The following is a 25464-nucleotide window of genomic DNA, read 5'->3' as shown; positions in this document are numbered from 1 at the left end:
TGGTCTATGGCGACTCAGATTTGGTGGTTAATCAAGTGATGAAAGAGTGGGACGTCAGAAGTCCGGCCATGACTGGTTATTGCAATGCAGTGAGAAAGCTAGAGAAGAAATTCGAGGGATTAGAACTTCATCACATACCCCGACTGAAAAATCAAGCAGCTGATGATTTGGCGAAAATAGGTTCCAAAAGAGAAGCCATTCCCAGCAATGTGTTTTTGGCACACATCCACACACCATCAGTTCAGGAGGATCCCTTCACTGAAGAAGCCCCGCAGCCAAAAAGTGCCACGGATCCGATTGAAGTTGAAGTTCCAGATGTGGTCGACCTGATCATGGAAGTTTTGGTCATCACTCCCGACTGGACGGTACCGTACATCGCGTACATCCTAAGGAAAGAACTCCCAGAGGACGAAGAAGAGGCTCGACAGATCGTCCGTCGATCCAAGGCCTTTACAGTCATAAAGGGACAGTTGTATAGAGAAAGCACGACTGGAGTCAGTCAGAAGTGTATAACACCAGAAGAAGGTCAGATAATCCTTGATGATATCCACTCGGGGACCTGTAGTCATCATGCGTCCTCTCGGACCATTGTGGCTAAAGCATACCGAGCGGGATTCTACTGGCCGAGAGCGAATGAAATGGCGAAAGAGATAGTCGACAAATGTGAAGGATATCAGTTTTACTCCAATATGTCGCACAAACCCGCGTCAGCCCTGAAAACCATTCCACTCGTCTGGCCCTTCGCTGTTTGGGGACTGGACATGGTTGGACCACTGAGAACGGGCAGGAGCGGCTTCACTCATGTGCTAGTAGCAGTCGACAAGTTCACCAAATGGATTGAAGCTAAGCCTATCAAGAATCTTGATGCTTGCACTGCTATCAGTTTCATCAGAGAGTTGATATTCAGATATGGAGTTCCGCACAACATCATCACTGACAATGGGTCAAACTTCGATTCTGACAAATTCAGAGCCTTTTGCGCCTCTCAAGGCACAGGAGTCGACTACGCTTCAGTCACTCACCCCAGTCGAATGGACAAGGGGAAAGAGCAAACGGCTTAATTCTCAAAGGACTGAAACCCCGACTGATGCGCGATCTCAAGCACGCAGCAGGTGCATGGGTCGACGAGCTTCCATCAGTTCTTTGGGGATTGAGGACAACCCCGAACCGATCGACTGGAAGAACCCCATTCTTTCTGGTCTACGGAGCCGAAGCAGTTTTGCCGAGTGACCTGCTTCACAACGCACCCCGAGTCGAGCTCTACTCTGAAGATGAAACAGAACAAGCCCGGCAGGACGCAGTCGACCTCCTGGAAGAAGAAAGAGAAATGGCCATGATCCGATCGACCATCTATCAGCAAGACTTGTGTCGATTCCATGCCAGAAATGTGAAGAGTCGAGCCTTCCAAGAAGGAGACTTGGTCCTCCGAGTGGATCAAAAGAAACCACACAAACTCGCTCCTACTTGGGAAGGTCCCTTCATAGTCACCAGAGTCCTCCACAATGGAGCGTACCACCTTTATAATGTCGATCGCCAGATTGATGAGCCACGAGCCTGGAATGCGGAGCTGCTCCGCCCCTTTTATACTTGAATTCTCACTCGGATGAGATGTAATAAGAAAAACTTCTGTAGTTTATTTATCAAAGACAAGAGCGTTATAATTTTCCCAGTGATTGTTATTGTTTTTGTTTGCGTGAGAAATCCCCCAGTGGGTGGCTTAGCTGCGAATCCGTTTCGTCTAAGTTTGTAAAAATAATTTCCTACCGAGTGGTGAGCCAGCCTTCCACTCGGGGGCTTAGCTGCGAACCCGTTTCGCCTAAGTGTTTGAAAATCCTACCGAGTGGAGAGCCAGCCTCCCACTCGGGGGCTTAGCTGCAGTCCAGTACTCGCCTAAGTGTTTGAAAATCCTACCGAGTGGAGAGCCAGCCTCCCACTCGGGGGCTTAGCTGCAGTCCAGTACTCGCCTAAGTATTTGAAAATCCTACCGAGTGGAGAGCCAGCCTCCCACTCGGGGGCTTAGCTGCAGTCCAGTACTTGCCTAAGTATTTGAAAATCCTACCGAGTGGGGAGCCAGCCTCCCACTCGGGGGCTTAGCTGCAGTCCAGTACTCGCCTAAGTATTTGAAAATCCTACCGAGTGGTGAGCCATCCTCCCACTCAGGGGCTTAGCTGCAGTCCAGTACTCGCCTAGGTATTTGAAAATCCTACCGAATGGTGAGCCAGCCTCCCACTCGGGGGCTTAGCTGCAGTCCAGTACTCGCCTAAGTATTTGAAAATCCTACCGAGTGGTGAGCCAGCCTCCCACTCGGGGGCTTAGCTACAGTCCAGTACTCGCCTAAGTATTTGAAAATCCTACCGAGTGGTGAGCCAGCCTCCCACTCAGGGGCTTAGCTGCAGTCCAGTACTCGCCTAAGTATTTGAAAATCCTACCGAGTGGTGAGCCAGCCTCCCACTCGGGGGCTTAGCTGCAGTCCAGTACTCGCCTAAGTATTTGAAAATCCTACCGAGTGGGGAGCCAGCCTCCCACTCAGGGGCTTAGCTGCAGTCCAGTACTCGCCTAAGTTTGAAAAATCCTACCGAGTGGAGAGCGACCCTCCCACTCGGGGGCTTAGCTGCAGTCCAGTACTCGCCTAAGTTTGAAAAATCCTACCGAGTGGAGAGCGACCCTCCCACTCGGAGGCTTAGCTGCAGTCCAGTACTCGCCTAAGTATGAATCACATCCCAATCCGCAAGGACGACGAGGTGCAGGTCGACTGCCACCTTCTCCTTCGGAGCTTCGCCACAAATACAACGTGCGCTCCATCCCAATCCGCAAGGACGACGAGGTGCAGGTCGACTGCCACCTTCTCCTTGGGAACTTCTCCACAAATACAACATGCGCTCCATCCCAATCCGCAAGGACGACGAGGTGCAGGTCGACTGCCACCTTCTCCTTCGGAGCTTCGCCACAAATACAACGTGCGCTCCATCCCGATCCGCAAGGACGACGAGGTGCAGGTCAACTGCCACCTTCTCCTTCGGAGCTTCGCCACAAATACAACGTGCGCTCCATCCCAATCCGCAAGGACGACGAGGTGCAGGTCGACTGCCACCTTCTCCTTGGGAGCTTCGCCACAAACACAACGTGCGCTCCATCCCGACCCGCAAGGACGACGAGGTGCAGGTCGACTGCTACCTTCTCCTTCGGAGCTGCGCCACAAATACAAAAGTTGTCTCGAGTGAAGAACGAGTTCCACTCAACGGAGAATTCGTGAAGATATTCAACGATAAACTAAGTTCAGATAAATCCTAAAGGTTCCAGACCGTAGATCGAAGTGCTCGGGCATTCAGCCCTAAAGTTAACGGTTACAAAAACCACTCGGCATTCCGAGGCAAATTTAAGGTGGGGCATAAATGTTTGTTCACTCCACAGGAGGAGGACTGGCAGGCTCGACGAACTCGTCCAGGTTGACGCCGTCGGCGATCCGAGTGGCTGCAGCAATAAAAGTCTCCATAAAAGATCGGAAGTCATGCCTCTGGGTGTTGGCGACCTTGATTGCTGCCAGCTTATCTTGTCGCACCTCCTTGCAATGGACACGAACCAAAGACAGAGCCACATCAGCACCACACCGGGCAGAAGATTTCTTCCACTCCTGCACTCGACCAGGGATCTCGTTAAGTCGAGTCATCAGAGACTCGAGATCATTCTGGAGCGTGGCCCCTAGCCAAAGTGCTGTGTCGATCCGTGACGTGGCGACCTTCAGTCGAGCCAAGTAGTCCATAACACCGTCGATGCGGGATTCCAGTCGGAGCAGATTCATGGTGGTTTCATCTTTCACGGGAGAGTTGATGGGGTCCAAACCTGGCTCAATCCGCCCAGTCTCCTCCTCGAAGTTCTGGCAAAACTCTGCATTCACGATCCAAGGATAAGTCAATTTTCGTATGCTGAGTCGACAAAAAAAACATCAGTCGGAACAAAATGTATACCTTCAAGCTTGATGAACAACTTCTTGGCAAGGCTCCTCAGGTAACTCTCCAGATCGTCCCTCCTGCGAGCGATGCTTTCCATCTTCTCGTACAGGTTGACATTGTTTTTCTTCAAGCGCATGCACTCCTTGTTGGCTTCGTTCAGGGCAGATTTCATCTTGGCGTTCTCTTCTTCCAATTGGCCGACTGAAGCCAGTTTCTGTTCAGCCAGAGAGGTTCTGTCATCAGCTTTGTTTTGAGCAGCAGCCAAATCCTGATCCTTCTTCGCCAGAGCTTCGTTCAGTTTTTCTGCAAAGAAATGGTGCTTGATTCAGAAAGAGCAGAAGGGTACTCAAGCCTAAGACAAACCAGTCGACAAGCTCGTCTTACCATTGGCGTCGTCCTTGGCCTTTTGCAGCTCTATCTTGGCCAATTCCAAGTCAAGGTTTAGCTGGATTTGTTGTTTCTCCAAGTCAGCAAAGCGAGCTTCAAGATCGCAAGATTTCTGCAAACAGGGAGGGGAAGTTATTTTACAGCGAAAAACGACAAAGACAATCAATACTAAGACTATGGTCGACTGCCCGCAGTCCACCATAGTCTCGGGAACTACACCCAGTGGGTGCACTTTGCGTGCCCCCACCGGTTCGGTTTACACTCGACACGGCCAGACCAGATCGAGCGAAAGAATCAAAATACAAAGACTACAGTCGACTGCCAGCAGTCCACCATAGTCTCGGGGACTACACCTAGTGGGTGCACTCAGCGTGCCCCCACTAGTCCAAAAATTCAATCGACGCACCCAGTGGGTGTACAAATGCAAAGTTTTTTGGAAAGAGAGTCTCCAGATAGCATATCCTAACAGAACAAGCGGTGACCAGCTAACCTGAACATTGCTTTGGAGAGCCGAGCTGGTGTCATAGGTGGCCTGACTGGCGTCCCGCACCATCTTCACCTTCTCCATCATAATGCCCGCCTGGCGTATGGCTTCCTTGACAGCATTCACTTCGTCCTCTGGGACATGATGGATCGCAAAAATTGAAGGTGGGTCGGCAGGAGCTTGAGCAGTCGACGAAGAAGGCAGGGCACTCGACAATGGTATGGCGAAGGTAACAGAACCCCGATTGGCATCACCAGCGTCCTGAACGACTGGTTCCGCCATCGGCGTCGACTGTGGCACCTTGCTTGCAGGAGATTTCCTATTTTTCCTCGTCAAAGGCCTCTCAAGCTCTTCATCATCATCATCGGGGAGGTTAATAATGTTAGGAGCTGTTCAAAGATCAATCGCCAAAATCACATCACCCAATGGTACACATTGCAGTTGAGTCGACAAAATAAAGACAGAATGACAGAAATCATACCCAGATTGGAAGTGACTGCATCCTCCATTACCTCATCCTCATCTCTGTAAGCTGAGGTCCCAGAAGTAGCAGCGCTGCCAGTTCCAAAGTTCATCTGGTTAAATCAAGAAAAAATAAACAGCACGGAGCGTCGAGTGAATACAAAGGGAGACACTCACGCAGAAGCGACGGGGATGTCAATCTTAATCTTCGGCAACGCCTTCCGAGGCTTCTGCTCTGCAACTTTGAGATGCTTTGACACTTTTTCAGTTGGGGTTGGTGAAGATGTCCGAGGACGCTTTGAAGACTGACCAGTCTGAGCAATCGCCTTTTCACGGGCGCTCGGTCGTTCTTGGTCAAGCTTGGATCGCCTCTCCCAGCAAGGAGGCGACTCGACTTCTTCTTCGTCACTTGAGTCGTCGCTTTCTTCGTCCTCTTCTCTGTCAGAATGCCATTCGCCACTATCGCCGCCGCTCGCCTCTCCTTCCAGATCTTGCTCTTGCTCTCCGTTGGGCACTGAGTACATTTCGATAAGGGCCTGAAAGAAAGCAGGAAGAATAAAGTCAGTCGACGCAGTATAGACAGCTGCGCGAGTGAATTTAGATTATAATCAAAAGCTCAGAATCGGACCTTCTCTGGTTCGTGGGACTGGTCGAATGGAGGAACTCTCCTAGCTCCCCTGGGGTTGTCCTTGTTTCCGGTGATGCCCGACAGCTACCCCTCCAGTGTGTCGTCATCGACCTCCTCCGGGTGAATCCGAGTGGTGTCGTCAAGACCCGAATACATCCACATCGGATGGTTTCGAACTTGAAGAGGCTGGATGCGCCGCCGAAGGAAAACCTCCAAGAGATCCATACCAGTGACCCCGCCACGGATAAGCTGGACCACTCGTTCGACCAGCACCCTAACTTGCGCCTTCTCCTCCGGGAGCACCTTCAAAGAGGAGGGTTTCCTCACTCGGTCCATGGTAAAAGGAGGGAGGCCAGTCGACTGCCCTGGCATCGGCTGGTCTTTGCAGTAAAACCAGGTTGACTGCCATTCACGGACCAAGTCGGGAAGAATCATGGCCGGAAAGGAACTTTTCTCTCTCATCTGAACACCAAGACCCCCACACATCTGAATCACTTGTGTTCTCTCATCACTCGGATTGGCCTTTTTCACCGTCTGAGAACGACAGGTGAAAATGTGCTTGAAAAGACCCCAGTGAGGCCGACAACCCAAGAAATTCTCGCACAAAGACACGAAAGCAGCGAGATACACGATTGTGTTGGGAGTGGAGTGATGGAGTTGTGCCCCAAAGAAATTCAGAAATCCCCGAAAGAAAGGGTGAGGAGGCAAGGAAAATCCATGGTCGACGTGGGTAGCAAGGAGAACGCGCTCACTCTCCCGAGGTTGCGGCTCGGATTCCTTCCCCGGAAGCCGCGCCGATCCATGGTTGCGGCTCGTAGTGTTAATTACTCATTGTAGTTGATGCTAGTTGGTTTAATTGGTAGAAGATCATATGTTCAGATCCTATATGCATATTAATACCCCTCTGATTATGAACATGTTTATGCTTTGTGAGTAGTTACTTTTGTTCCTAAGGACATGGGAGAAGTCTTTCTATTAGTAGTCATGTGAATTTGGTATTCGTTCGATATTTTGATGAGATGTATGTTGTCTCTCCTCTAGTGGTGTTATGTGAACGTCGACTACATGACAGTTCACCATTATTTGGGCCTAGAGGAAGGCATTGGGAAGTAATAAGTAGATGATGGGTTGCTAGATTGACAGAAGCTTAAACCCTAGTTTATGCGTTGCTTCGTAAGGGGCTGATTTGGATCCATATGTTTCATGCTATGGTTAGGTTTACCTTAATATTTTTGTTGTAGTTGCGGATGCTTGCAATAGAGGTTAATCATAAGTGGGATGCTTGTCCAAGTAAGGACATTACCCAAGCACCGATCCACCCACATACCAAATTATCAAAGTACCGAACGCGAATCATATGAACATGATGAAAACTAGCTTGACGATATTCCCATGTGTCTTCGGGAGCGCTTTAGATCATATAAGAGTTTGTCTAGGCTTGTCCTTTGCTACAAAAAGGATTGGGCCACCTTGCTGCACCTTATTTACTTTTGTTACTTGTTGCTCGTTACAAATTATCCTATCACAAAACTATCTGTTACCACTTATTTCAGTACTTGTAGAGAATACCTTGCTGGAAACCGCTTATCATTTCCTTCTGCTCCTCGTTGGGTTCAACACCCTTACTTATTAAAAGGACTACGATAGATCCCCTGTACTTGTGGGTCATCATCTACCGAAGAGAAGAGAAGGAAGAAACAGTAAATACAAAGCAAACAAGTGCATTACTAAGCATGACATGACGATATGCGATGCTAGTGGTGTTCTAACGCAGTGCTACATGGTACCGGGGAAGGGGGGAAATATCCAGAAAAGTTTTCCTGAAGTTTGCGCATTTTCGGATAAACATACCAAAGGGGGAAAGTTGCATGTTCTCTATTATGGCAGATGAACGGTCTGCGTATTCGGATTCGTCTCGTCTTTCTGAGCAACTTTCATATACAAAACATTTTGATCTGAGTTACGATTATTTTTCTATGAATTTTCAAATATTTAGTGAATTTCTGGAAATTTTTTATTTAGTTTAAACTGAATTGACCAAGTCAATTTGACTAGTCAAAAGGGGAGGTGTGAACCATGTGTCATAAACTTAAATATTTTAATCTAATTTATCTTTTTATCTAATAGTAGGGTCTATATGTCATATACACTACACCTAACCACTAATTAGCCTAACTACTACTACCAGTAGAGTGCCCGTGCGTTGCCACGGGCTCTTGAAATAGTTTGCAAGAGTTACATGTTAAATTTCACACGTACAAACAATATAACACAAACACAATTATTGAATAATTGAAGTCCATTTTTGGAATGTAAATTAATAACAAAAAGAAGGATTAACGACATGTCCATGTAACAAACTGAGCCATGTTCGATCTTAACATCTATTACAAAACTGTCAATATCTAGATGATGTGCTTAAAAAATTCTTTCACAATATCAAGAAAGTTACCTTTAGCTTCATTCCCACGTTGTTTTAGAAAGTATAATAAAAATTATTTCCTCAACTCATACCCATCCTACATAAATAATATATGTAGTTAGTATGAAAATTTCACGCCGAAGGTCTTAAATCATGTAACGGACAATACTTACCTCGCAAACCGGCTTGACCAATTCTTGACTGTTCCACCAGAACATAAAATGAAAAACAAAATAGCCCGACACATTCCTGCAGTTTTTAAAATTAATAATATAAAAAATATAGTGATAACAAAAAGAAATGTTTTTATTATGAATTCATTACCCATCTATACTTGTTGAAATACCAACCAGAAATAAATGTTGTCATTTAGATATATCGGAATTCCAACCAGGCAGCTTTATTTCGAGTGCTTCTTTGAAATCCCTTGCAAAACTTTTAAATTTCAGTGCATGCCTCAAATTTTTATCCTCTAAGATTGTGATGTTTGAATAGGGTCTATAATATATAGACGACGTGCCTCTTTGTCGATGACGTATAAGATGTATCGGCCGATGGATACATAGGGAAGATAAATCTACAAGTGAATCTATTAGAAACAACAAATAAACCATGATAACAATAGACAAAATACTTTACTTATCATGTTACACGATGAGATGTTGTTGTCTATCCCAGGCCAGCTATCAAATAATGTTGCTAACGTCTGGATAGTTTCCTTCTCGCAAAACTTCTTACCTCGTGTTAACTCTAGCATCATGGACTAAGTAAAAAAGGAAATATTGTTTCAACATTTTGATACTAATGCCACATACTAAGTAAAAAAGGAAATATTGTTTCAACATTTTGATACTAATGCCACATAGAATGAAGAGTTACGATAACTTACACAAAATCTTAGATCCATGTAGTGTATAGGAGGGTATGTGAAAAATACTCCCTCGTCACATGCCAATTTTCTAGAAAAAATGTGTTTGAAATTATATAGTAAGAATATGAAGAGAAATGTTACTCGGTTATGCAGTCAACCAAAACAAATTCAAGAATATTAACACCATGCAGAATGTTGAAAGCTTCTGTTGACCACTGACCACCAACATGTTTTCAGAAAAATTGTGCCTCAAACAGTATATGAAAATACAATGGTAGTTTTTCAACCTGCTATGTGCATTATACACAAGTTCATATCATTTTAATAAGTTGACAATGTTCAGCTAATTCAGGCAGAGAACAAGTTTTCCTTTCTTAGTTCACCCGTTTGCTCATAAAAAGGAAGCTTAGAATATTTGATGTGCAGATTAACCAGAGACAATATAAGCTTCAGTATAACCCACAGATAACTTGGTATGGACTGAAACAATAAAGCTCCTTTAAACCATGGACATTTATTTTCATTATAAGCAGTGATCAACATGTACTTACTAATAATTATTATTCAAAACTTGATGTACTACTAATAATTACAAAAAATCCGCAAAGAACTTGAGAGGTAAGCACGGAGTTAATCAATAGTTACTACCAATAATTTTTAAATATAGAGATTCATGAGGGACAAAATAGGTATAGAACAACAAATGCACAATTGGCATTGTGGGATCAAAAGAATCTTCTATACAATATAATGCACCATCAGCTCGTCGCTAACTGCTTGCAAGAGTATTCTTTAACATCAAGCATAAAAAAGTACAATCAGAGTACCATTGCTCTCTTTCCGACGGTAGATATTCACCTAAACAACATGTTTGATAATCTAGTAACATACAACTTTGTCACAACAATACCCACTCTCCACCCCAGTTAAACTAAAGCAAAAGGCTTCTCTAAAGACATAGACAGAATGTTGCTCATATCTAGCAACAACATAACCATCCCCTATCAGCCAATGCCCTCCATCCCTCCCTCTCTCTCTCTCTCTCACACACACACACACACGCGCGCGCGCGCACACACACACACAACAAAGCTAGAACAACAACAGGTAGCACGACGCGGCCACATCCCATCGTCTCATCTCCCAGAGAAGGTGATACTGCTGCATCGCAATGGAGCCGGTAGAAAGGTTTGACCGCACAACACACAAACACCACCAAATTGTGGGGCCATTCGTGATCTACGCTTTCCTGGTTCCCACGGCGTCAAGGTTAATTTCTTTTGTGGGTCAAGATTTTCAAGAGAAGATAACCTCACCTCCGAGCCACCATGTCCATCATACACGCTGAGCATCTCTCCTCCCGTGACTTGGCCTTTTACTATTGTAGTAACAACCATGTCATCCCAGTACTTGTTATTCATGTTATTCTATCGATGGAATAATTTGAATTTTTCGACCGAACGCTTGTCTGCATTTGAGGACAAATAAATTAGCTGAGACAACCAAGTAAATAAGTTCAAATTAATAGGATAAAATATAAATCGAGCACTGAGGCAAGTAATATCATTACCAATCTTGTATCTTCTTCCGATGTCCAAGCCATACGGTGTGCGATCCTACCGGGCTCTGAATTCGCTTCAAGACGGACGACAAGCCATGACCATCTAGACTCATTTAATCCTTTTGAAATGAGGAGCCTATCTGTTAAGGAACGCTAGGTTCAGACATGACTGATAGACTATTTCAAGAAACAATGGTACAGGCAAAAAAATACAAACAACTGCATGTTAGGATTAGATGGGAACCCGAGAAGCTACTAAACCTACATATCTACAACTAAGCAGGAATATTCATATGATTATACTGCAAACAATGATTTGTATCTCAGTAAACTCCTTGCAGTCCAAAAGGAATCTGCACTACTAAGACCTACAAAGTCAGTTACAGAAAGTTGCTTAACTACATTATTATCTCAGAATTTCATTACATACTACAGCAGTAGCAAGAAAGCATCTTGGTTCAGCTTATGCAAGTACTATAATGTGATCTTAAGAAAGAAAAGAGTAAATTGGTCAGCTTACGCAACTACCAAAATTTTACCTTACACAATTTTGTTATAGTTTCACGCAAAAAAAATATGGCACAAGTGCACAACCTTTAGGAGCTGAAAAATACTGGATAACATCTCAATGAAAACATGTTGTAACACAACTGCACAAAAAGTATTATGCCAAGAGCACCAGCCCACCTGCAAAAATTGATGTAGGCCAGCTTTAACATTTTAAGCAACACACACAAAACAAATTAACCCTGAAGTCTTGAATTGACCATTGGGCATGCATTTAGCTTCACTATCATACTTCATATGTATGCTTTACTAAATCAATGATCAAAACATCATTGTCGTATCCAAAAAAACAGAACACGACTTTGACGCTCTTATAGAATATAATACAATGAAAAAGTTTAAGAAATATAAGAGAACACTTTCAGCTTCAGATGTGTCAAGTATCTTACTATTACCTATCATTGTATGATGCTTTAGTTCCAAGAACTGACATGAATCAACTAAATGCCTTTCTTGAAAATAAGAAAAATATTGTTCCTTATTTTTGCCATCGGTTCCTCTGCTATTCTTGTTAATATATAACCAGAACACACATAGTGATAAGCTCTTTTGCAGGGACATGAAAAGATACATTAGATCTAGATGGATGGATGGATGAATAGCGTATGCATATACTTTGTGACAATTTAGAAACAGTATATATATATCACAAATGATACACCTTTTTTAGATCATGATACACTAATCTACTACCACTATAAAAGAAAGAGAGGACGGAGAACCAGATCATCCTATCCATCGAAACCTGCAATCTGATGGTCTACATCCCTCCAGCATACTAAACGTGTTTTACGCTTTAATTACCCACCATGCCATCTACTACCCCTATAAAAGAAGAGAGGGGCAGATCCAAACAATCAGGTCCGTACATTTATAATAATCTGATGGTCCATAATCCTTCCCTGTTTGATGCTACAAGCCACGCATTAAGGCCATCGCTAACCCTGCTCCGCGGTTAAAAAATATCTACCCACCACGCACGCACGATCTCTCGCCCCCCGCATCCTCCCGCACGGGCCGTTCCTCCACGCCCGCACGACCTCTCGCCATCTCCTCCTCCCGCACGGGCCATTCGCCGCCCCGCCGTTCCTCCCGCGGCCGTCAGCCGCAGCCAGAGCCACACCTCCCCGCCGCTCAGCTTGGCGGAGCCGCCGGAGCCACCCCCTTCGCCGCCATCCAGTAGCTGGCAACCGGCGCGCTCCCACGTCGCCGCCGGTGGGCCGCCGCAAGACCGTCGTCGGCCGCGTCCGTACCCTCATCCATCTGCATAGCCCCGGCTTCGTCTCCTCCGCGCCGAGGCTGTACGCGCCCTTGATTTGGACGGCAGTACCACCGGGGCGCATCACCTTCTTGCGCCTCCCACATCGGCCTCCATCTCCATGGTTGTCCTCCTCTGTACCCAATGACTGTCTATAAGCTTCATGTGCATCAGTAGTTTTGAGCCACCAATCTGGATTGAACAGGTCGCAAGGGCTTGCCGGCAACACCTGATCTTTGATCTGGTTTGTATGCATGCGTGTGTGTGATTAGTTTCAGCGGCCACAGGTCGTTGTAGTAAGATGATGCATCACGCATTGAATGGAACCATAAGGCTAGGAGCGCGTGCACACACTGGCGTCGGCGGCACGGTGTCAAGCTGCGGAGAAGGCATCCGGCGAGGCGGCCACCAGGTTCTCCATCTCCTCTTGAATTCTGCTAATTATCTTGGCATTTTATTGGCCTGTCAAACAAGAGCGTCCATCACCATCTCCCCATATACACTCGTACTGAACACCATACCCGACTGCTACTTTGGTACAGTACGGTGATTAGTCTTTCCTAATTCTCTTGACCAAAGCATTGCCCTTTGCTATTTCTCAGTTTCTATATCTCCGGATTAATCGATGAGTCAAAAGCTGATGCTTCCGTTTCTAAATCATAGTTTTGTTTTCAAAATCATAGAAAAGTTTGGGACGGCTAGACTATAGCATGCTCTGGACATCCTACTGATGCCGATGATTTTGCTTTGCAGGTGGATAAGTGGATGGCACATGTGTATATTGCTGTTGAGGGATTATATTCGACATTTTATTTTTAGCCCAACACTAGATTGAAGTGGTGATTTACAAAGGATTTTTAGTGGGGCACAAGTGTAGATTGATAAAAAAGCATGCTGAATAGTGAAGTAGTACCATGCTAGAATTACTTGGCTACATTTTTTTTTGTTTCTTTGATGCAATGTAATCTTTGTTGTTCCTGTTATTAGTGAATTTTCTAGAACATCGGGTAAGCACTATGCTAAAAAAAGCTATTCTAGAAAAGGATGAGAAGAGCTATTCCAGAAAAGGATGAGAAGAGCCTCAAGGTACATTCTTTTTATTCTTCCAGTGTGTCTTACATATTTTCTAGCTTGCAATGCTTTATAAGATATTTCATATGGAGGTCAACGTTGAAAAAAAAGGAGTAGTCAACTTGTGGAGAACAATGTTAATCAAGCTCTCATGATATTCCCTCTGCTTCAAGATGTTTTCTCAACTATTTGTTAACATGCTTCTGAACTTTGATTTTCTTTACTAAACTAGACCATTGTGCAGGTGTTGGTTCATGATGGGTCGTCCTTAAAAATCTTGACAATTACCCTTGACACAACACATGGGATGTGCTCAATCCTACTTATTTTTGTCTATTATTTTATATATGTTTTTCACCTCAGAGATTTTATTAAATTTCAGTTGGGTTATAACAAGAGATGCAAATGAAGAACTTTATTATGGGTTTTCATAAAACAAATATGTACTTCCAAATACCTTGAAGGTTATTGATTATATGCAGCAAGGCCATTTGATTAAGTTGGCTCTTTTTTGACACCAATTTATATGCAAGCTATTTGAATATATATTTGCGAAAGAAAGTACAGAAGTGTGTTTGGGTGAGGCCAAGATTAAACATCTCACATTTTGTTTCAGAAATCATCTCTACTTTAAGTCCAAGAGGTCATCAGGTGATGAGATGGATGAACTCCCAGTTTGCATTTATTGGGAGCTATGAAACTGGTAAAATGATTATGGTTCCCGCAACTCCTAAGGTCGAGGTTTTCTTCCACATTTCTATAATTTTATTTATCTTTGTACTAATTTATCACCCATTATGCGTTTTTTCTCCTTTAGACTAATTATCAGAATATACTGGCCAAGAGACCGTTCTTACCTTTGGTATTGCATCTTTTTTCTCAACAGCCTATTACATTGGAACTTGGTGAAGAAGACCTATTCCTATTTGAGTATGTTGACATTGACAAAAGGTACATGCCGCATGCTGAGACTTATATACCCTATGTGGAACTTTTCATGAAATCATATCGAGAAGGATGTTACCTCCCACAAAGTCTTTATTTGATGTCTAGGGCTTGCCATTTGTCATGTTTATATGTCCAGTAGAGTAATCATAGCAGCTAGATTGTATCACCACTAAAGTCGAAAGCTTCGGAATGGATATATATTATATCTTATGTTATCTTGGTATCTAAACCGCTCCTATGTGCAGGCAGCAAAGGGAACAAGTATTGAAGGGGGCATAAAGAACTATGGGAGAAGCGTCCATTTGACAAGCTCAAAGTCATTGGTTCGCACTACCGTGGTTATATCAAAGATTCAATGGGAAAGAAAGTTAGCTTGTTCACCATCTTGACTGCATTTTCATTGTTTCTTATTAGGCCTGAGATGTAGATATACTGGTAGGCATTCTTCACCCATTATGACTGAAGCCTGATTATCACATTGTATTGCTATGCGTTACAAACTGTTTTTGAAATGTAACTCCTGCACATCATACGAGAACTTGGTTTAGATTATGATTATTCATTTACATATCATTATTTATACTCTTGTCTTAGAGTAAGAAAACTTGGTTCTTTGAAGTTCAGATTATGAGTTCACAATTAGTTTAATCCTGACCATGTACAGTTTTTTGTATAAAATGGTGCGTATTTTTGTACAGAAAGAAGCGAGAGCACATGGTATTTATAGTTTCTGCTTACCTCTGACCTTGGTTACTTTGAATGATTATATGCTTACTCACCGAGTATAATAGCTCATTTTTTGTTCTTTGAACAATTGAAGGTATTACTATACTCACTGGTATAATAGCTCAATTTTTGTTCTTTCTAACTACTAAGTGATAAAATGTTATGCTGCAATATTTGGTTCCTGTTTTAGTGGAAATTGGAGCTTTTACCTATAGTTTGCGGAAATCTGTGTTTTGAATACTTTCAATGAGGCAGAGGTTAAATGCTCTGTAAATAAAGAGAGACAACAAGGATTAGTGAGTTTATGTCTTTGTTTGTACTGTTTTTATACAAGGACAACAATGAACGACATATGTACTTTTCATCCTATTTGTTTCTAGCATGTAAATGTAAGTATTTCTTCATACACGTGAGAAAGAAAATATTAGTTCTTACATGTTTGAGGATATGTATAACCATAATATGTAATGCAATTGTGGTGAGGTAGAACGAGGAGGAGAGGTGTGTGATGCTAGACATATTAGCAAATTTTTTAGTTTAGTTGATTACATTCATGAGTGTTCTTCCGTTGCAACATACGGGCCTTGTTCACTGCATACACAGATATACTACTATCTTATAGAATATGTTGATCAAGGATGAAGAGGTGGATAAGTTTGTGGCTTTAGTTACTGAATGTCCAGATCTGGCTTGCTTCTCAACTAGGGCCTACATTTAGAGAAGACATATTCATATGTACGTGATTTATAAGGTCCTTTTTCTATACATGTTTGCAAAGTTTGTCGGTATATTATGCAGAGACAACTTGCCATGGTCTGCGTAGATGTGTTCTTTATTTCTCAATTTCTTTTGCTTTAAAACGATGTTGATTGGCTGAAAGAACGGTTCTGCATGGTTTGCACTCACACCTACTTGAATTTAGAGTTTTATTAGCAAATCCATTTAGAACAGTGTTACCATTTTACATTTTTCTACAGAAAGTTGTACACTGCAGGGGTCTATACCCACAAACCAATGAAGGCAACTCAGAAGCTTTTCCCTGCCAATAACCAAGATTCACAAGGATAGGAGGGCAGAGATATCATGCTGCCATGGAACTGGTCCATTTGTCATTGCCTTGCTGCTTTCATGTTCCCTGATATTCAGTAGCCATATACTTTTAGGACTTAGGATGTGATTTCACATGCGTCGCTGATCATAGTTGATGCTTTTGTCAGTTCAGGGTGAGCTATTTTGTGTACAATTGCTATTGGTCGTGTAATGACTGGCTATGCATGGCTCTGTTTTATTGAGCTTAGATGAAAATTTGATGGACCACCTAAATTCATACGAAACAAACAAAGGCTAAGTAGAGCCCCAAATTAGAGACACCATGGATGTCCATCCTGATCACTATTAGATTTTGTCATCGAAGAGCTACTAACAGACTTACAATCTCGAACGACTACCTGTATTTTTCAGAAAATTTGTTGACCTGGCCTTATTTGGGCATAGGACATGCCTGTATGTTTTGTGAAAGTTACAGGAGGCACATTCTATTTAAAATGGATAGATTGCAAATTTTGTTATACCTCCATTGGTCAGGACCTGACCATGGAAGAATGAACCCTAAATGATGTCAAATTATTGGTCAGGATCTCCACATAATATTTCACCAGCTTAGGCATCTGCATTGTCTGTTAGACAGGTTTGGTTTTTGGTTATGTATGGGTCCTTGCTTAGTATGGCCTGGGAAACCTGACTGGTTATGTATGGGTCGTCGCTTAGTATGGCCCGGGAAGGGCTGGCCACTGAACCACATTAGTTGTAGGTAATGAGTAGCCTTATTTTGGTGATAAAGATGTGATATCAATGCAACATGCTGGTTTGCTACTGCGAGCGGACCGACACCGTTCTGCGAGGGAGGCGAGAAGCACTGGCGAGCCGGCGACAACTGTTCTGTGTCGAGTGAGGCGGTGCTGCAAACACCGTGTTTCATTGATGCGAGTGGTGACGCGGGGCGGCCAGCGTCGACTACGGTGGAGCTGTGGAGTGGGGCACTGCAAGCAGTGGTGCGGGAGACTGACGTCTGTTGGGAAGTGGCGCAACAAGTGGTGCTGAGGGGGCATGGGAGCTAGGGTAGTGGGGCAAATCCAACGACGCACATGACCTGATCGTACAACTCAGGAGGGGGGCGGTCGCCGAATGTGATCGCCCAGCTGACGCCTGATGTTTCCCTATTTGGGTATGGGGAACGTTGGTTCATGAAACAATCGACACGTCTTTATGACTTGGGAATTCTATCCACCTTGCATCAAATTTAAAATCCTCTAAGAGAATTATTCTATGTTATGATAGAAATATTTATGTTCCATAGTATAACATGCTTTCAGTCGAGACGTGCATTGCACGTGCATGCTTACTAGTATTTTAAGCAACTGATTTTATGATGAAAGTAGTATTTTCTTACTTTGTGCTCAACCTTCCTAAACAGATATAGCATAGCCGGCCATATCCAACCATAGGGCAGACAACATAGCAGCCAAAATGTTTTATATTGCAATTAATTATAACAAACCGGACAAGAGTAATCTTCCATGGGATGTATTACTACAAATTGATAAATCATATTTATAAGAAGAGCTTGATAATAATATACGTCAAGAAAAAAGTACCAATCTTACCATGTATAATTTGGCACATGTCATCAACTTATCTGACTAAAAGATAGCATGGTATTTCATCTCATGGGTATCTGTAAACTGGAAAAAATGTGAACTGAAGCAATTACCATGATACATTAGAGTTAGAAGGATGTGCACTAACTTCTCTTCTCAAGCTAGCTCCTAATCATGCTCAAACATAAGGCATATGAAAGAAGTGATACCTGATGATTCACCATATGTTGCAACCGCTGCTTCATTCTTCTTGCAGTTTGCATGGTTGTTCCGCTGCTCCCCACTGCCTCGCCTTACTGCTGCTACTTGCTAACGCCGCCCCGTAGTGCAGCTGCTGCTGGTCGCTGCCTCATCTTGCTACTGCCGCCCGCCGCCCTGTAGTGCAGCTACTGCAGCTGGTGGCCGCCGCAACTTAGTGTGTCTACCAACATCCGGATGCCCTCAGGCGCCACAGGTCACCACGCACCTCACCACAGATCCACAAGAGAGATTGAAATAGTTAGTAAATTATAGGCCTAAAATATACATACTTATTTAACTTTGTAAATATACATACTTATTATGCAAGTAAAGTAATACCATACGAGGCTTACCAATCAATGCTGCTCTTCAACTATGTCCCCTAAGAAACTGGTCCTCACCGCAGGTCACGTGCGAAGATCTGTAAAGCCAGAATCAAGTAGGCAACACATGTCATACATTATTTCCCCCATAGGGATTTGTGAAAGGGCGACAAAGACGATGATAACCATGAGTGAGCTAGAGGAGGGACGCCATGACACACTGGACGTTGTAGATTCCGGTCATTGTGAGTTTCATCCAGTGGTGAGGTGTCCTGTTGCAGCGTATCATTGGTCAGGTGATGATTAGCAAGGAGTAGACCCATTCCAATAGTCTCGGGCTTAGGAGAGGAAAATAAGACTTCAATGCACATAGTTGATCAAGTGATGCTCAAGGTTAACAATTTAGTAGCGACTCAAATAAATATAAACAAAATGCCGATGCATTCTTAAACTGGAAACATTGGACTTATAAAAGTTTCCATTTGTAGTGCTATGGCAGAGATGTGGATGAAACTACAATGTTGTCATATGATCATGTACAATAATAAGAACTCAAGGTGAAAGAATATATTTGCACAGAAACAATCATGTGTTGTCACCAACTACATCATGCTCTATATACCCCATCACCAACTACGTATAACATGTGAAAATTTTCACAAGTGTCAGATTTGAACTAAGTTGCATCTATATTGTCTTGAAAAAAAACTATAGCATGCTTCAGCATCTTGATGTCACTGTTTCGTAATGCCAAATAAAAAGGATGCTGGCATTGCAGTACGACTGAAACACTAAAAACTAAGTGCGAGCAGCTCAATGAAACTGAGATCTACCTCTTGGCTAGTTAACAAGAGGGAGAACTAACAACATCAAGGTAACCATTCTTAAAAGTTATAATTAACCGCTGAATAACTGTAGTTTCCAGACTAAGAGTTCATAAGTTATTATTATTATTATTTATTTATTTTAATTTTTTTTGTCGGGTGCAACCAAGTACCCGTCCCTCCCGAGCCGTCCCCCGCGTGGGCGACCGAGAGGCCCCAGATCTCATCGCCGCCGAACCTCCCCCACTCCTCCTCCTCCTCCTCCCTCGCCGCCGCCCAAGGGCGCGGCCAGGCGAAGCCTAGCCGTCGCCGGCGGCGGCGGGGACTCGGGCCCTCTCACTCGGGTGGGGCTGGTGCGGGACAGCGCCGCCGGGCCGGAGCGTGGCGGCGGGCCGGTCGCCACGGCGGGTGGCGGTGGCGCCTCGGCGACGTCGATTCCTCGCGGCAGGAGGCCTTGCGATCTGGCGCGTCGCGGCCACCAGGGACGGCGGCGGCGTGTCCGGATCGGTTCGCGGCGGCGTGGCCGGATTGCTGGTCGTCCGTCGGCACGGTGGTGGGTGCGACTCGTCGGCAGCTGGGCAGATCCGCGGGATTCTACCCTTGTCTGGCCCTTGACAGCGCGGGCAACTACGGGGGAAACCCTAGATCTCCTTGGGATCGAGCGATGGCGGCGCTTTTGCGTCGTAGTCCCTCTTTAGGGCATTGTTCTGGAGTTTGCTGCGGTTGAAGGGACCAGCGACGTCGGCGGCGCACGTCTGGTGGAGCAACTGCCGATGAAAATCGCGCCAACTACGGTCATGGCGGACGATGGCGGCGTCTTAGATGTCATTCCCTTGTCGAGGCATCGTCGTTGCAGTCTGCGTCATCAGGCTCGGGATGCTCCGGGGGAAACCCTAGATCTGGGTCTTCCGGATCGGACGATGATTATTTCCCTCCTAGGGCCATCGTTTTGGAGTAAGTGCTGGCTAGGCGGATGGTGGAGCGGTACTTCATCTCACACATCGATGGCGGCGGATATCGGCGGCATGGCGCTGTGGAGGCTCGGCGTCCGATGCACGGAGATGGACTCGCGCAGGAGGAGGTTGTTGTCTGGCGTCATGGTGACGTCAATGGCAGAGTGGCCAGACAAGGTAGAAGCCTCAATATGTTCTGAAGACGGACCTGTGGAAGATGGTGGCTACGACACACGAGTGCGTCTGACCGGATTGTGCCCCAGACCCGGTATGTGGCTCGGCTGGGGCTTCCGAATATGTTTCGGCTTCCGGCTTTTGATGTTAGGCTTAGGTGAGTGGTTTGGGTAGTGGTCCAGCTAGCACCCCTTCATCTTTTTGGATTGGAGTAGCGGCATGTGTTGCTAAGATGGTGGATTCAGGCACATTATTGTAATACTTTGTAAGGTCCTTGAGAATAATCAATAAAGTGGCCGTATGCATCTCCCAGATGCAGAGGCCGGAGGTCATCCTTCTTTTCTAAAAAATAAGTTAGGGGCCACATTAAAATCAAAGCATCGCTAGTTGATAAGCAAAGCAGAACAATCAAGCATATCAACTACCACAGGTCCACAATCGGCTCAAAGTACTAATCACTTCCTCTACGTCAGTCCTGAAATCTGAAAATAAACATAAGCAGAATCTCATGAAGCAAGAACTACTTCTGGAATGCAAATATCATCACAAAAGGGAAAATCATGCTTGTCTATCTCACCCTAAGTGCCCAGAATTTTTGTCGCTGCTGCTGGCCACGGAAGAAAGTGGACGCGCTAGGAGAGCTCTGGCAGAATATTTTCTCTCACATGCCCGTGCGTTGTAACGGGAGTAACAAATTCTTGAACTCTCGTAACAACTCATTTGTGTTGCCACTTCTCCCTTACATCACTGTCGTAGAGCATAGCCACATTCCTATTCACAGCGAACTTCATCAGTTTGTTTTATTGCAGTCTAGAAATCCTAAATTAAGTAAAAGATTGCATCATCCCAGCATGAATTTTTTCAGTGAACAACTAATAGGGTACTACTTATGCTACCTGACATCCTAGATTGTAGGACCATTGGGCGTTGAGGCATGGGATTGCAGTAAGGATCTCCTCGGTGACCTCATATATCCCTTGCATAGAACAGTTACCAGAAACAATTGTGTGTGTGCCCAATTCGATGTACAAAATGCTAAACATGTATATACTTGGCACGCAATAATTTCCTTTTGTATCATGTAAAACTACACTTATGTTTGTCCTAGCTGAAAATTTCTCCTTATATTTTGAAAGGAAATATCATACGCTTTTTGTTAGAAATGAAGATTAGTTACACGGTAACAGTTACATGAAAATTTTCATACGGTTTTCTTTAAATATAAAAATCGCTAGTCTGGAGTACTTCATACATGCTTAATTATTTTGGTCGGAAAGATTTTCTTAATTCTGATTAAGAAACGATTATACATTCAACAATAATAGAATAATCTAGGAAGATGGTAAATACTAAACTGTCCAACATATAATAATATATTCTGAACCTAGGCTTATGCCTTCGCCTAATGCAGAGGGCAGAAGGATTAGCTATACAATGAAGATAATCCGATATTTAGCATGTGTTATGAAGAAACAACAGATAACACACTATGTGTACCATCTTTGTGAGAAACATCATCTGATTTCATTGGCAAACAAAAAAATTCACTATTGCCTATTGTCTAAGGTTTGACTCTGAATGCAGTCCTAATCACCTTCCCTTCTTTTTGCTCATAATCCAGTTAAGAATATTATTCTTGATATAGAAACATAAATAATTGTTTTCTTGGAGAATGGATTTAATGAACTGTAAAACAATCCAGGGAATTTAAGGGTAAGAGATTACTTGCCTGCATATCGGGTGCAAGAGTTTGGTTCATCCCGTCCGCAGCCTCACTTAAAATTATTGCCCTCCCTGAAAATTAGGACCAATGAATCTGCTTCAAATTACTTCTCTGAACTCTTCTTGTCATCTACATCCATATCACAGCGAGTCTCCTGATGCTCATAAACGAAACAACAATGGAGGCGAGGCAATATATGTTTCCTGTCAAAGCAACCATCTAACACGTACCATGACTCCATATGAGTAGAGATATTGTTTCTACTCTCCTACCCAGAATTATTTAAAGAAAGATCAAAGCTGTAGCAAAATCCTCAATAGGCTAATAGCAATTATAGCACACTCATCCAAAAAATAGATAAAAATAGTTTTGTCTGCATACGGGAACAGGCTGATCGTTGTCTCAGCTAATAAGCTCCACATCCATCCATACAAACGAACTGCTGCTTTTAATAAACACATCGATCTCCAAAGAAGAGGAACGCTTGTACAGGCGGCCGCACGGGGAGAAGACGATGATGAATACGCGGTAAAAATAATTATCTAAGGTATGTTACTTGCATTTCCTTAAAAAGAAGGTGGAGCTTCACTATTCCAGCAAGAGCTACTGCTATTCATAGCTCATCCATTGATCATGTAGTATAGTATATGGTAATTGTGGAATGCAGTAGGGACGGAGAATAGTTGGATAAGTTGACCTTTGTTAGCTGCAGCATACATGTTGATGATACCATGGATCATTGTCTTTGTCTTCTTCGTCCATGATTAGGACGTAGGTGTCAGACCACTTGTACAGACAAACACATTACACTGATGCTGTTCTGAATCGAGTAGAAGAATTCCATGGTCCGAACTGCTCTACATCACATACGTAGCACTACTGCCAGCTGCGGAAAACTTCCTTGAACACCATCAGGGGTCTGGATGTGTGCAATTATATGCGTCAGTCAAGTACAATAGTTGATCGGCTAGAACAAGCATGGGGATAATGAATGGCTGGACATAGTCCATCTATCGATGACTCATCCCTTGGTCTAATTACCTTCTGACGTTGAAGGGCCTGATGATGCCGGGAGCGCCGGCTCCACGGAGGACGCAGCTACTGACGCACTTGGAGGTGCACCGAGCCGCCTCAGGTGACCCCGGGTGCTTGATCTGCTCCACTTTTCAGTTGCCTTCTGCTGCTTCTGGCTGGGATGGGCGTCCTCCGGCCACCGCCAGACCGCCACGCAAGCGCACCAACGCCCGCGTCGTCAGGCCTCCATCCCCCTGGGGTCTTGCCGCTTGAGGAAGAGGGTGAGAGGGGCAGGCTTGGGAAGAGAGAGGGGCTCTACCAGATTCGCCGCCGACGCCAACAATGTCTTCGCCCGTCGTCTCCATCCTTCTCCTCCGCCCCAACACGGCACCACCGTTGCCCCTACTTCACCACCCAAGCGGTGACGACCCAGCCGGTCCAACCCCTCAGCGACGCGGCTGCCCCGCTCCCATCCTCAGTGTCCCCAACACGAGTTGGCGGCTGGGGTTAGCCGCAGGGGCGCGCGCAGGGAGGGAACGACAAGGAGGTGTTGTGCATCAATTGGGGAGACAAGGGATGAGCCGGTTTGAATCAACGTGAGTTTAACAACAATAATCATGGTAACGTGGCATCATTAGTAGAGGATTACTGTAGCTTAATTATTCGGGTGGCACAAACATGGTAAAGAAAGAGAATCATGGGTTTAGAAATCCATACTCTTTCCACCCAAACCATCTAAGAAAAAAGATGAGAAAGAATTTAAACGCTTTGTTGAAATGCTTATGTCAGTATTTTTGTGAACTCATTTGGATGATATTTTAAAGGTGTCCCTTTATGCTAAATATCTGAGAAATATTGTCACTAATAAAATGAAAATACATGAAGCTGAAATCTCCACTATGCTTGTTAATTATTCTTTTAAGGATGGAGTACCTAAGAAATTAGGAGATCTAGGAATACCAACTATACCATGTTCCATCAAAAGAAGTTATGTCAAAACTGTTTTGTGTGATTTAGGAGCGGTGTTAGTGTTATGCCTTTCTCTTTATACAAAAGACTTGATTTGAATAAACTCACACTCACTGAAATATCATTGCAAATAGCTGACAAGTCAACTACCATATATATCGATGTTTGTGAGGATGTGCCTGTTGTGGTTGCAAATGTTACTATCTTGACAGACTTTGTTACACTTGATATGCCCGAGGACGACAACATGTCGATTATCCTTTGTAGACTCCTTTTGAACACTGTAGGGGCTGTTATTGATTGCAACAAAAGCAATGTCGCTTTTCATATCAATGGTAATGAGCATACGGCGCACTTCCCGAAGAAACAATTTCAAGTGAATGGTATCAATGTTATTGAAAAAAATTCGACAATTACTGTTGGAAGTTTTAAACTCCCTCTACCTACTGTCAAAAAGAAATATGAAACACTTACTGTTGAGGAGATGCTTATCCCTATTTAGGTAACTTAGTGTTTTACGAAAGTTCTTCGGGTTCATGCTAATTGAAAATGGTTGTTAATAAGACTTGACCAACCTTATTAATGGGTTGTTTTCGACAGGCACGTGGTCGATGAATTTAGTAGGCACAACCTTCTATACCCACCTTTTATTTTCTATTATTTTTAGTTAAATACAATAAAATGCCATGTTTATCCCGTTTTCTGAATTTTCCGTGCAATAAAAAGTGCCCGAAAATGAAAGTGCTCAGAATGACGTGAAATTTTGACACGAATTTTTTCTGAATATTTAAGAATTTTTTGGTACAAAAAACACCACAGGGGGTGTTCAGGTGGCCACTAGGCACCAGGGCACGCCACACCCACCTGGTGCGCCCTGGTGGGTAGTGGGCCCCATAAGGCCCGCCTCACTTATCCCTTTAGCTCACTTCGTGACCTAGCTCTCTCTCTCTCTCGTGTTTTTCCTCTCAAACCCATGAATTTTGATCTCCTTGCTCGGAGCTCCGTTCCCGAAACTGTTTTGGGGGATTGCTAGTTCGTATAGGACTCCTCCATTGCTCCAATTAGTTATTGTTCTAGTGGTTTATATTTTGAGTAATTAGCTACTCTTGGTGCTGCTATAAATGACCTTGCATGTTGAATTCCTTGAGTTCCAAGTAGTTTGAATGCTTGATATGGCCTCTAGGAATCCATGTGAGTAGTTACTATCAATCTTGTGAAGTTTTGTTGACATCATTTTGTGGCTCAAAAATTT

The 25464-nt window shown here is 44.0% G+C and overlaps 2 long non-coding RNA genes across 5 annotated transcripts; one reads left to right on the top strand and one right to left on the bottom strand.

Annotated features, from left to right (window-relative positions):
* Nucleotides 1-9932: 9932 nt before the first annotated feature.
* Nucleotides 9933-24016, bottom strand: LOC125551618 (uncharacterized). 3 transcript variants are annotated; one of them, XR_015600884.1, is made up of 10 exons: nt 23271-24016; nt 22927-23148; nt 21403-22300; nt 21084-21277; nt 18742-18827; nt 18202-18653; nt 17999-18076; nt 11360-11452; nt 10775-10905; nt 9933-10672 (listed from the first exon to the last, which is right to left on the bottom strand). It is a non-coding gene; the product is annotated as an uncharacterized LOC125551618 (long non-coding RNA). The 3 variants fall into 3 exon arrangements; XR_015600885.1 differs by lacking the exon at nt 11360-11452 and having other exon boundaries at nt 9933-10453; nt 10521-10672; XR_015600883.1 differs by lacking the exon at nt 11360-11452.
* Nucleotides 12289-15189, top strand: LOC125551617 (uncharacterized). 2 transcript variants are annotated; one of them, XR_007302937.2, is made up of 6 exons: nt 12290-12714; nt 12796-13002; nt 13344-13676; nt 13906-14396; nt 14548-14612; nt 14855-15189. It is a non-coding gene; the product is annotated as an uncharacterized LOC125551617 (long non-coding RNA). The 2 variants fall into 2 exon arrangements; XR_007302936.2 differs by having other exon boundaries at nt 12289-12714; nt 13344-14396.
* Nucleotides 24017-25464: the final 1448 nt, after the last annotated feature.

This window comes from Triticum urartu, chromosome 4A, assembly GCF_056163025.1.
Source record: "Triticum urartu cultivar PI428250 chromosome 4A, HENAU_Tu73, whole genome shotgun sequence".
NCBI classification, from domain to species: domain Eukaryota; kingdom Viridiplantae; phylum Streptophyta; class Magnoliopsida; order Poales; family Poaceae; genus Triticum; species Triticum urartu.
Note: the sequence above shows the minus strand (reverse complement) of the source record. Positions and strands in the feature narration are given on the sequence as shown.